Below are 13,746 nucleotides of genomic sequence, written 5' to 3' on the forward strand. Positions count from 1 at the left end.
GACAGTATGATCGAATGCCAAAGGATGAAGGAAGGTGGCGAACACATCGATTCGGTATATAAATTAAAAGTGACATTGAGTATTATTTAGCGTTAATGTATTAATTAAGAAACGTTTATGCTTAATATTAGCTGAGAAATGATGTGTTGGAGAAATGAAAATCGATGAGTGATGCTGATAAGGAACCTTACATCGCACAGTCAAAGATGGATAGTGAAGAATACAAAGAATGGAAGAAAGCACATGAAAAAAAGGTATTCATTAAACTTGTAAATACGTTGATACAAAATATATAAGAACTATAACATTATATATTGTTAAAAAAAGTAGGAAGTATCGACAAGGTGCAGCATTAAAAGGGTGAATTCATTAATTAAACACCTTAAGGAGAAGGGTCAGTTGAATGTGCTGGGAGAAATAGGGTTTAGATCGTTAGTAGGAGTAAGGGATCGACCTATTCGGAGGGAATTGTGTCGATCCTTGATGGAGCAATTTGATTTTGAACAATGTATTGTTAAATATGGTGATTTTTTATTTCCTCTGGGGATCCTATGTGCTACAATTGTCTTGGGGGAAGGAAATGAAGGCAAAAGTGTTGTAGAAGTCTCTAAAAGTAAGAACTGGAAAGCACTTGCCTCCAAATATGGTTTGAAGCAGAAGGTGACATATGCTGAACTTGAAGAAGAAATAAAAAGTGGATCATACGGAAGGGATGAGCTGAAGGCTCGAGTTCTATTGTACCTTGTCGGGATCTTTCTTTGTCCAACGGGTGATATGTCAACGAACAAGGACTATATGAAGCTCATTTGAGATAAAGGCTTGAAGGGTGAATTCAATTGGGCTGAATATGTCCATTCGAGATTGATTGAATCAATAATCACCTTTAAAAAGGGCAGCCAGAGATACCTCAAAGGGTGCATAGCAATCTTATAGGTAAATGAGTTGAAGAACGTTTTTGTTTTTTTATATAAAATGATAGTATAGTTATTATATAAAATTATAAATTTTATTATAAATACAGGTTGCACTGTTCGATTTTTGGTCGGGCTGTGAGGCAGTGCCGGCTTATGAAAGAACCAGAGTGGCACGCATCTGTGCATGGGGGAAGGAAGAGGTGGTTAGAGTGATGGCGAAATTGAAGTTGGATAGACCGAGGAAGCAAGAAAGGGTAATAAATGTAATTAAATAATATTAAGAATATAATCAATGTCTTAATATTGTAATTTAATTTTGAAGGTTATTAGCAAGGAGGTAGTGGAGTCAGAGGAGAAGGAAGAAGAGATGGTTGTATTGGGGGATGACGGTGAGGGAAAATAGAGTAAATTTGACATTTTGATGTCTATATTGGCTGATATAAAAAAAATCAAATTTGATATCATGCAATCGAAGAGAAACTTGATGGAGTCGAAGAGACACTTGAGAGGCATAAGGGGGAAGTGGAAGGAAAATAGATGGAGTGGTGAAAGAAGTTGAGGTGTTGAGGGGTGAAGTGGTGAAAAAAGTTGAGGTGTTGAGGGGTGAAGCGGTGAAAGAAGTTGAGGTGTTGAGGGGTGAAGCGGTGAAAGAAGTTGAGGTGTTGAGGGGTGAACTTAAGATGGTGACGGGTGAAATAATTGATGGAGTGGTGAAGGAGGTTGTGGAATTGAGGAGTGAACTTACAGGGGTGAAGGGGGTGGTTGATGAATACTTGGATGAAGGGGGAAAATTGAAGGGTGAAATAAAGAGATGAAGAGCTATGTAGAGCAAAAATACGATGAACTGAAAAAATATAAAGAAGAAAAGAAAGAGGAAAAAGAAAAGATGGAGGAAATAAGGAGGAAGGATGTCGATGTGATCTATACACCGGAGAGTGTTATAGATGCAGTTTTGGATTCGGAATGTCCTGTACCCCAGAAGAAGAAGTAGAATGTAAGTTGAATAAAAGAAAACTTAATTTGATCTTTATCATATTGTTCTGACAAAAAATTGTATGCAAAATTTTAGGTTGAAAAAGCAGATATTCTAAGCGGAATTGATGACCTCGAAGCTGCAATTTGTGATTATTTATGGAATAGTGGGTTAGAATCGAGGTAAGTGAAATATATTCTTTGTGAGTGATATTTAAATATTTCATGACAAAGATATTAATCCTGATGATTCATACAGATATTCTGTAATCTCAATGGGAAATCAAATCGCTAGTGTATTCGACGTTGCAACGTTGAAGCCTACGAAATGGGTAGGCGGTGTGGTATGTAGAAAGTACAAAATGTTAAAACCTATTGAATATGTTATGATTGTGTAATTAATTTTTTAGGTTATTGATTTGCTCACCTAGACAGTATGTTACGATTCGAAAAAGTCACTCCGGAGGATTGGCTACCTTCCATACCACTTAGCGGTGAGTTAAATTAATAAATGTATAAAAGTAGTGTTATAGACGGTAAATTAATAATGATTGTCACGTAATTGTAGCAACACGCGTTGGATGCCAACAACAAAGTAAGGGTTGCAAATATTGCTACCTTTTGGGGTCCCATATTGGGTAACTATGTGAAATTCACCGACTGTGCGAAAGTAAGACACCATACGAATTGCAAATGATGTTTTCAGATATAGAATGTTGAATTTTGTCAAATTGGGTGTGAAATTTGTTGCAGATCATGATCACAATAAACTACAATAATTCACATTGGTATATGTTGGTGTTGGATATGGTAGATCGTGTTGCAACAATATATGATAGTTTGTTTACATCTGAAGCAGCTAAACAGAGAGTGAATGATGCTAAGAGATTGGTATGTATGAAATGAAATTATGTAAATTATAATGCATAATTTGTTTGGATCATAAATTCATATTTTTTAATGCAGATGAAAATATTATATAGTTATAATAAGAAACACAATTGAGTAGAAGCATGTGGATCTCTAGGAAAGTTACCTTTGAAAATTTTCAAATTTGTGGAGCATAAGATGAATGAGCAAGTGAATGGGTATGAGATGTTATCATAAATAGAAAGCTTAATTTATCCAGGTTTCATAATTGACATGTGTGGTATTTAAATTTTGTAACAGATATGAATGCGGCATGTATGTGATGATGCGGATGGAATCGATCGGTTCTACAGGGGCAACTGGTGATTTTGTAAGTGGAATTAAAAAATCGTTTGCGCTTAAATTGTTCAAAGTCTTAGATTGAATGATTTGGTTTACAATAATTAACGTACTGACAATTTGAATATAGGTTGTTGGACAGTGGGATCGATCATGAGACACAAGAATAATAAAAGGAAGCAATGATGTAAATGTAGGGTTAATTTTGTATAAGATTTATAATTTTGTATACGATTTATAATTTTGTATGTGAATGTAATTATGTACGAGATGAGAAAAGTTAGCAGTAGATTGTTGTACATGTTTCTTATACACAGAAAGAGTCATGTTGATACTTACGATATATGGAGATCGTTGTCTGCATTATTCCAAATGTCATCATAATTGTCATCACGTGTGGCACTGAATGGCCATTCCATATTGAGGGTATGTACAATAACTACAAAATTCAATAACTTTCAAGTAAAAGGTAAATTTACAATGTAGGTGGTAAAAATAGACTTTTTTAATGACAAAATTAATAAACACAAAATTTATTCCCAACATTTTGTCCAATATGGTTCCCAAACGTAAAATTCTCAAACGTAAAGTTTCCAAAAAATGGGTAAGCAGATGTGTCGATACATTTATAAAAAGAATCTATCCCAAAAACATCGAAACTCATAATTATAATGTAATAGGTAATTTTGTAATATAACCGGTATAAGTATATCGGTTTTATGTGAGAATAGGTCTACATAATGTATTGACACTTTTGAAATTGATGTCGATACATTTTGTCTAGAATGAATGCCCAAAATGATGAACGCAAAAAGTGTCGATACATTTATAAAAAGTATCGATACCAGAAACATCGAAACCCATAATTATAATGTAATAGGTAAATTTATAGTGTAATCGATATATCTACACCGGTTTTATGAGAGAATAGGTCTACATAATGTATCGATACTTCTGGAATTTGTGTCGACACTGTTTGTCCATAAGGAATGCCCAAAAGGGTGCACCTATAAAGTTTCAATACATTTTTTAAAAGTGTCGATCCTAGAGACATCGAAACCCATAATTATAATGTAATAGGTAATTTTGTAATGTAACCGGTATAAATAAACTGGTTTATGTGAGAATAGGTCTACATAATGTATTGACACAATTGAAATTGGTGTCAATACTTTTTGTCCAGAATGAATGCCCAAAATGGTGAACGAATAAAGTGTCGATACATTTTTAAAAAGTGTCGATCCTAGAGACATCGAAACCCACAATTATAATGTAATAGGTAATTTTGAAATGTAACCGGTATAAATATACCAGTTTTATGTGAGAATAGGTCTACATAATGTATCGACACTTTTTAATTTTGTGTCGATACATTTTTTCCAGAATGTATGCCCCAAAAAATGGTGCACGCATAAAGTGTAGATACATTTATAAAAAGTATCGATCTCATAAACATCGAAACCCATGATTATAATGTAATAGGTAATTTTTCAATGTAACTGGTATAAATATACTGGTTTTATGCGAGAATTGGTCTAGAAAATGTATCGACACTTATGGAAATTGTGTCGATACTTTTTGTCCAGAAGGATGCCAAAAGGGTGCACCCATTAAGTGTCGATACATTTTTAAAAAGTGTCGATCCCAAAAATATCGAAACCATTAATATAATGTAATAGGTAAAATTCCAATGTAACCGGTAAAATTCCAATGTAACCGGTATAAATATACCGATTTTATGAGAAAATAGGTCAGCATAAAGTATCGACAATTGTTAAATTTGTGTCAATACCATTTTAAAAATCATTTTCCCCCTTCATTATTTATAGATTATAATAAATACAAACTCCAAATCGACAAACCCTAAACCTAAAGGCATAAGAGAACTCTTCCTCTCCGACGAATACCAACGTTCTCATAACAGTGACAATAAGATATTCAGGTAAATTTATCGATATTTAATGGGTTTGATTGATTTCTAGATTAGAGATTTTTTTTCCTGAATGTGTTTGTGTTCCAATGTAATAGCATCCACACCCAAAATGGCTCCAAAACGTCAACGTCAGAAGTGCGGTCTTTCTCATAGTTCTTCTCAACCCAAGTCTTCTCAACCACAACCTCCTTCTCAAACAATCGCTTCTTCTGAGGAAATCAAGTCATTCGAAACTCTGAACTTTAGAGTTTTAAAGATGGCAGATGAGTTTTAAAGTAAGGAAGATTCATCCCGAACGTGTCATTGACCTGAGTTTCTTGTTCGATGATAAATATGCATTTAGTTTTAAATCCACATTACATCTTGGGGTTGGCTTGAATTCCTTGGTATAGAACCAAAATATTACCCCAACCTAGTTAGAGTCTTCTACAACAATGCTTCCTTACAGCACGAGCCTAATAAGACTAATATAATAGGAATTAATACCCATGTCATAGGGAAGAATATATATATATATCTCTCCGGATACTATTGTGGAGGGTCTATGTGTCGAGAATAAGGGGGATTCAGATGAAAATGATTTAGATACTACAATATAACGGGTTGCTAGAAATAGCACAATTCACCTAGATGTAGAGTCGAGAGTGTTTCAAAACAATTGTTATTTAAAACAATTGTATATATGGTCATAAAGGGAGCAAAAATTTCAACTTCACTACCATATAGATGTGTCATCACCCATCTGTTGAATAAAAAAGAAGTTGATTTTTCGCATGACACCCCTGTTCGATTAACCCGCAAGATTGACATGTTATTTATTAAAAAAACGGGATATGATTTTTTTGAAAAAGTCGGTTGAAAGCGTGTCAAGTATGTCGGATTAGATCAAGAAATTGAATAAATGGACCCCATTGGCCATGAAGACGACCAACCAATTGGAGACGCAATGATGGAAGAAGCTCCAGTTGGAGAGGATGTCACAATTAAGACGATGATGGAATACATGGTCAATTTTCGGGAGCATATTGATTCCCTTGTGAATGGAATGCGAGCCGATATTTCATCATTGCACGATGAAGTCTCCATGTTGCATGACGAATTACGTCAACGACATCAAACGAGTTTGGTAATTAATTAGTTATGTTTCTAAACATTTACACGTTCTGAAATGTATTTTATTTTCTTTTAACAGATGTGGACAACCAAGAGGTCAATGAAGATGAAGAAGATGATGAAGATGATGATGATGATGATGATGAAGATGAAGATGATGATGATGATGATCTAAACAAGTATATCGTATCTGCAACGCCGCCTGCAAGAAAAATTGTAATATTTTATGTCAATGGTGTCCTTGCCTACTTCCCAAGACAACCAAAAGGTTTTAATTCTATTCTTTTGTATCCATTATTTTAACATATAAGCGTAGAACTTTAATCTCATTTTCTTCATTTTGTAGATGTTGTCCTCAGAACAGGATTATATGAATTTATGCATTTTTGTGTAGACAATTTTGTTGTTGTCATTTGGTCTTCCAAGATGAGGTTAGAATTGTTGAGTAATTGAATTACTGTAGCCAAAATCGTTAATATACAATTAAATATTAACATTAAAACTTGATTATAATCACAGACATAACATCGATTATGTACTTGAGAAACTACCTTTGCTGTCTGACCATTTTCTATTCACTTGGGTAAGGTGAATGTCATTATAGTTTGCTGACTTTTATTTGTCTATGATTCCTACATATTTATGTTCGAGTGTTTGTGAATAGGATCAAGCAAATTGCAAAACATACGATAATGTTACATACTGTAAAGATCTCAATGATGTTTGGAACGCGTTTCCTTATTTTAACGACCTAAATACACTGTTGGTCGATGATTCAGCGGAAAATATTATTTATAATCAGGTAAGTTACATTTATGCAATATGTTTTTCCAGTTAAACAGGTGTTCATACATTGATTGATTAACAATTTATGTGTTTATATAGAAATACAATTACATATGTCCACATTCCTTTGACGCTGATTCCCATTCGGGCGACAATACTCTAGGTATGACACAAATTTATTCCTGCTTATGCAAATTTAGTTTATTGTTAGTAAAATTGCACCTCATTAGTTAGATAATTGAAATTATTTATTTATGTCCTTAGAAAAAGGCGGTAACATACGAGAGTATTTGGAAAATTTGTTGAAGGCGCCTAATGTTCCTGACTTCGTTAGAAATAACCCTTTTTTATCGGATTAATTTCATTGTGGGTACATTATTTGAATATTATTATGTATAAATTTCTTGTGTATGTATGTTTTGGTTTGATTATATTGTGTGTATATCTTCATTCGGATGGGATGGGGTATGCATAACAAAACAATCTATCTATATCTTCCATGTGAGTACTTTATTCCCACCATGCGACAAGTATGACAACCCCATCAACTCAAAACTCAGCTTTGAACTCAATCAATATTGTCTTTTACCCACTTGATGGTTCATAACGCATGTTACTTGAACAATATGAATCAATTATGCAATTTCCATGTTCAATTTAACACTACATTTCAAGTTGATTTCATATGTAATTGGAGTTTGAATTTAAATTTCAATTTGAGTTTGAGTTTCAATATAAATTTTGGCTCCACTATAAATATTAACCCGAGCCTTTGTTCCATCCAAACAACAACTTACTCAATGGAAGCATCAGGAGTGTTTCAAATTTCATTTATAAGGTACCAACTTACCTTTTTCAAAACTTGTTAACTTAGCTAATATGCATGTTATCATTGATTATTCCTAATTTCAATTGTTTTTTTTTTCAACTTTAAACGCGAGGGAAATCACGACCATTATAATTTTTGGTTAACAAGCAGGAAGATTGGATATCCGAAGAATGCCTTTCGGATACTATCCATTTCAGCCAGCTCACTGAGGTAGGTTAACCCTAAACTGAAACCATCTTAGCCAAACATACTTGATTTAGAATCAATTGCAGATTTAAAATTCAACGGTGATGCATTTGGTTCTGAAACAGTTAAAGCATCAGAAACGTTTCGAGCGTATGATCTGGGTGGTATACGGGAAATGCAACAAATGGCAACTAAAAATCCCAATAATTGAGCGCTACAACTTATAATAATAACAAAAATAATTGAAGGGTACACATGTATAAACTATCGACACTTTGCTACATTAACAATGTAAATGATAAAATTCTACCGGTGCAATTGTAATAGGCGTACATGACAATCGTCTATACTTGTAATTTACGACTATTTTCATTATACCAGAGAACTTTTATCCGTTTACATTGTTAATTGTACCGGTACTTATGCTTTACGTGTGTATTTTCAATTATTTTAACATTATTATTAAAAGATCTAGCGTTTAATTATCAAGAAGTTTTTGATGCATTTTGTTGCATTACCCGTGTACCACCCAAATCATAAGTCCAAAATGCTTCCGATACTTTAAATGTTTGAGAACCAAATGGATATCCTTTGAGATTTTAAATATGCAGCTGCTTTTACATCAAATATGTTTCTCTTAGACTATTTCGATTTACTGTTATCCTATCTTTATGAGCTGGATGAAATGGATAATATTCGGAAGGCATTCTTCGCATATCCAGTCTTCCTACTTGTTACTCAAAATTATGATGGTCGGAATTTCTCTCGCGTTTCATTTAGGTTGATTGCTTCGAATATATAATGACATTTGATCTCCAAATCGTTGTTGGTTGATTGGTCGGGATTTTATATACATATTTGCTTCTCTATATACAGATACATTTGAGGATTGTTGAAATATCAATATTAGTTATTAATGTATTTTACATCTGCATGCAAATGTATCGAAACACATTATTAAAGAATCGTTTTTTATAATCTCCACAACAAAGTTTTCATACTTAGAAATATCGGTAACTTACAAACATGTATCGACACATAAAGTTTCCAAACTTAAAGTTTCCCATAAAGTGTCTATACATGTTTAAAAACTATCGATCCCAAAAACATCAAAACCGAAAATTATATTGTTATAGGTAAATTTACAATGTAACCGGTATAAATATATCGGGCTTTTTGAGAAAATAGATATACATAATGTATCGACACTTGTGGAATTTGTATCGATACGTTTTGTCCAAAATGAATGCCAAACGTGGTGCACGCATAAAGTGTCGATACATTTTTAAAAAGTATCGATCCCAAAAAATCAAAACCCATAATTATAATATAATAAGTAATTTTGTAATATAACTGGTATAAATATACCGGTTTTATGTGATAATAGGTCTACATAATGTGTCAACACTTTCGAATTTTGTGTCGATACGTTTTTGTCTAGAATGATTGCCCAAAATGGTGAACGCATAAAGTGTCGATACATTTATAAAAACTATCGATCCTAGAAACATCGAAACCCATAATTATAATGTAATAGGTAAATTATAATTTAACTGGTATAACTATACCAGTTTTATGAGAGAATAGGTCTACATAATGTATCGACACTTGTGGAATTTGTGTCGATACTTTTTGTCTAAAATGAATGCCAAAAGGGTTGCACGCATAAAGTGTCGATACATTTTTAAAAAGTATCGATCCCAAAAACATTGAAACCAATAATTATAATGTAATAGGTAAATTTACAATGTAACCGATATAAATTTACCGGTTTTATGAGAAAATAGGTGAACATAATGTATTGACACGTTTTAGATTTGTGTCGATACATTTTGTCCAGAATGGATGCTAAACGGGGTACAGGCACACAGTGTCGATACATTTGAAATTGTATCGATCCTAAAAACATCGAAACTGATAATTATAACGTAATATGTAAATTTACAATGTAACCGGCATAAATATATCGGTTTTATGAGAGAATAGATCATCATAATATATCAACACTTTGAAATTTGTGTCGATACTTTTTAAATAACGCGTTTTTTCCTTCATTATTTATATGTAATGCTATATAAACCTCAAATCGATAAACCCTATAGGCAGTTCTCTTCTCTTCCACTCTGACGAATACCAACGTTCATAACAATTACTATCAGTTATTCATGTAAATTTATCAGAAAGAGGGGTTAGGTTTTAAAGTTTGCTGTTTGTGAATGGTTATAGGTTGAAAGTTCAATCTTTGTTGGCGAAGATGATGACCTTCAAATGGAGCCCTAGTGTATCAATAATGAAGAAAATCGAAAGCGACTAGTAAGTATCAATGTATTCATGTAATTATTCTTGAAATGGTAATTGGATTAAAGTATTTAATCCAATTTAATTGATTCAAATCTCTACAGTCTGACTGAATGCGAAAGGATAAAGGAAGCTCATAATCATGTTGACAACATAACCAATAAAACTCCTTGCAGGGTCCAAATGGTAAGCTAGGAATTGGTAAGGCAAGCTTTCTTTGAGGGTTTAGGGTTTAGAGCCCTCCAACATAAGGAGTGCATGATTGAACATTACGTATAATAATTGTATTCAGTTGTTGAAGAATTGTTCTTAATTTTATATAAGGATAGTTGTTATGATATACATTCACGTTTCGGGACCAATTAGTTAGATGCGTACAGTAGCCTATATCCTCGAGGCAGAGCATAAGAAATCTGGCACTTAAAGATTTACCGAGAGTGGTAGCTTTTGCTCTGCATGAAGACCGAACCTAGAATCAACTTTGCAATTATGCCAATCATGCTGAAGAGAACCTACTGAATAATAGGAATTGCATACAACTGCAAGCATTTTAAACCCTAAACCCAACTACTCACATGAAAAATTATGCAACAGAGTTGTCAATCATTTTATGGGAAATCTTGACACCTCTGTTGTATAATTTTCCATGTGAGGAGTTGGGTTTAGCGTTTAAAATGCTTGCAGTTGTATGCAAATCCTATTTTTCAGCAGGTTCTCTTCAGTATGATAGGCATAATTGCAAAGTTGATTCTAGGTTCGGTCTTAATTCAGAGCAAAAGCTACCGCTCTTGGTAAATCTTTAAGTGCTAGATTTCTTGTTCTCTGCCTCGAGGATATAGGTACTGCACGTATTCTAACTAATTGGTCCCAAAATGTGAACGTATATCATAACAACTATCCTTATATAAAATTAAGAATAATTCTTCAACAACTGAATACAACTATTATACGTAATGTTCAATCATGCACTCCTTACGTTGGATGGCTCTAAACCCTAAACCCTCAAAGGATACTTGCCTTTCCAATTCCTAGCTTACCATTTGGACCCCTAGGTTTTATTGGTTATGCAGTCAACATGATTAAACTGGATAATCCCAGTTATAAAACTGATTCCGGCCATGATTGCAGGAGACTATGGTCTACAGATTATTTGTCATTTATATGATGATGCAGATGAAATATTAAACGGTCTCGTAAGCCATAATCAAAATAGTCTAAGAGAGGAAATTTTGTTAATTTAGGGTTAATTTTGTATAAGATTTATACTTTTACATACGATTTATAATTTTGTATGTGAATGTAATTATGTATGAGATGAGAAAAGTTAGCAATAGGTTGTTGTACATGTTTCTTATACACAATAGGAGTCATGTTGATACTTACAATATATGGAGATCGTTGTCATCACATGCGGGACTGGATGGCCATTCCATTCTGTCTTCGAAAAAATCAGTTGATGTAGGTTGTGTGCTTGTATTCAAACTGAGCTTGACTTGAGGACATGTTAGTTTGTTATGTCCCTCACCGTTACAGTACCCACATCGCCTAATTTTCTTCTCGACCTTGTTCTTCGGTACTTCTTTTCTCTTGCTTTGTTTTCGTTGAGGGTCGCGAATGTTGTTTACTACACTACTCTGGTTGACTGAATCATTCAAACCAAACAAGTTTTCAAATTTTTCTATTAGTCTTTTCATCTAATCTCTTGCGGTTTTGAAAGACACGTCTGTCTTTGATGCAATGTAGCATAACTTACTTGACGTTGAACGTAGAGCAACGAACCTTGCCATTTGCATCACTTCTCACTTCTGAAGGCACATTCAAGTCAACATAATTGGGTGCAGAAGCCTTCGCATCCTCAATCTGGTACAATGTCTCCTGTTGAAATTCATCTTGGAACGCACTAAAAGATTAGCGGGTAAAAATCTCAACAGCATGGCTTTCAAGGTCGACCAATTTTGTGATCTGGAAGGGCTTCGTCTGGGAAGTTAAGTAATCCGCTTTCACCTCATTCATACGCATTCTACTAATTCCATCTTCAATTGCATGAATAACATCTAAATATGTCTTCTTGTGTTTCAGTGCAATCGCTAGTGAAGCATTCATATACTCGCACCTTTGTGTTGAGCGCATATTGGCAAAGAAATGACCAGTTAGATATGCTTGTGCCCATAAGTACCGAGTATTTCCCTTCTCAATCACCCATGGATTCTTTTCGACGTTGAATTCTGAAAGAACCGAACGCCATTGAATATCAAATTCCTCGGTTATCCACCATGAAGCCATGTATTTTGAGAATGTTGCTGTAAATTTTGGGTCACCAATGTTATCTTGTGTATTGCGAGAAAGATGCCAAGAACATAATATGTGCTTAGAATAAGGGATAACAGATTTGATAGCCCTCTGCATTGCCCTATCCCCATCGGTGACAACTGAAATAGGCGATTTATTCATCATGGCTTCTAAAACATTCTGTAGCCCCCTACTCGAAAGATTGGGACGTCTCGTCAGTGATTATGGCAGTGGAAAACACAATTGTGTTATGGTGATGATTGACATCGACAATAGGCATAATTGGTCGACCATACAAATTATCTTTGTACGTTGTGTCAAACGCAATTACATCAACATAGCATGTGTAATCTAATCTTGATGTAGAATCTTACCAAATAAGATTATGCAATGCCCCTGATTTATCTACCGAGTATGTCATAAAAAACTTGGGATCATCATGTTTCTTATAATCAAAGTAAGCAATAAGCGCATTCACATCCCCATAGACGATTTCTTTTGCTTTACCTCTTTGAAGTGCATTGTAAAGGTCTTTATGTGTAAATCCAACATTATGATAGCCCCCTGCCTGCTGCATTAAATAGTTCATTACTTGTGACGTGCCAACACCGACCTCTTTCAATATTGTTACCTCATCGATATCAGCCTTACTTACAGCTCTATTAGAACGCATAAATGGTGTCATAGCAGGTGTGCACAATGCATGATTATGTTTCTGATAAGACTTACTTATAACTCAGTGATCGTTTGTATTTATTACTGTAACTATGACTCTAGCCTTGCATCATGTTCTTGTGACTGGCGTATGAGCACGTTGACGATCAACAGTATTGACTTTTGATACTCGAAACCCTTCTTTGAAACAACAAAATTCTTGCGTCTTCATTATTCCCTTCCACGTCAAACCGTGTTGTTCCTTTACGTGAACTAAACCCATGTTCCCATGCGAATCCCTTCTAAAAGTACCAAGCTTGATCACGTGAAGAGAAGAGCTGACCAACCAATCTGTCAGATTCATCAACATTATGTACTTCATGGCATTCCTCGGTTGGCTTAACATTGTCTGCATCAGTATGATTCATGGAAAAAATTTTGTTGTGCAAGTTTAGTGGTCTTGGAGTTGATGGAGATATAAGTAAAGGTTCATTGAACATGTTTCAGTTATGCTTTCAATAGGATGTGGTATTGGTAGTGGTAGTTGAAGGGTGGGTACAACA

Source organism: Hibiscus syriacus, unplaced genomic scaffold (genome assembly GCF_006381635.1).
Source record: "Hibiscus syriacus cultivar Baekdansim isolate YM2019G1 unplaced genomic scaffold, ASM638163v2 tig00110210_pilon, whole genome shotgun sequence".
NCBI lineage: Eukaryota > Viridiplantae > Streptophyta > Magnoliopsida > Malvales > Malvaceae > Hibiscus > Hibiscus syriacus.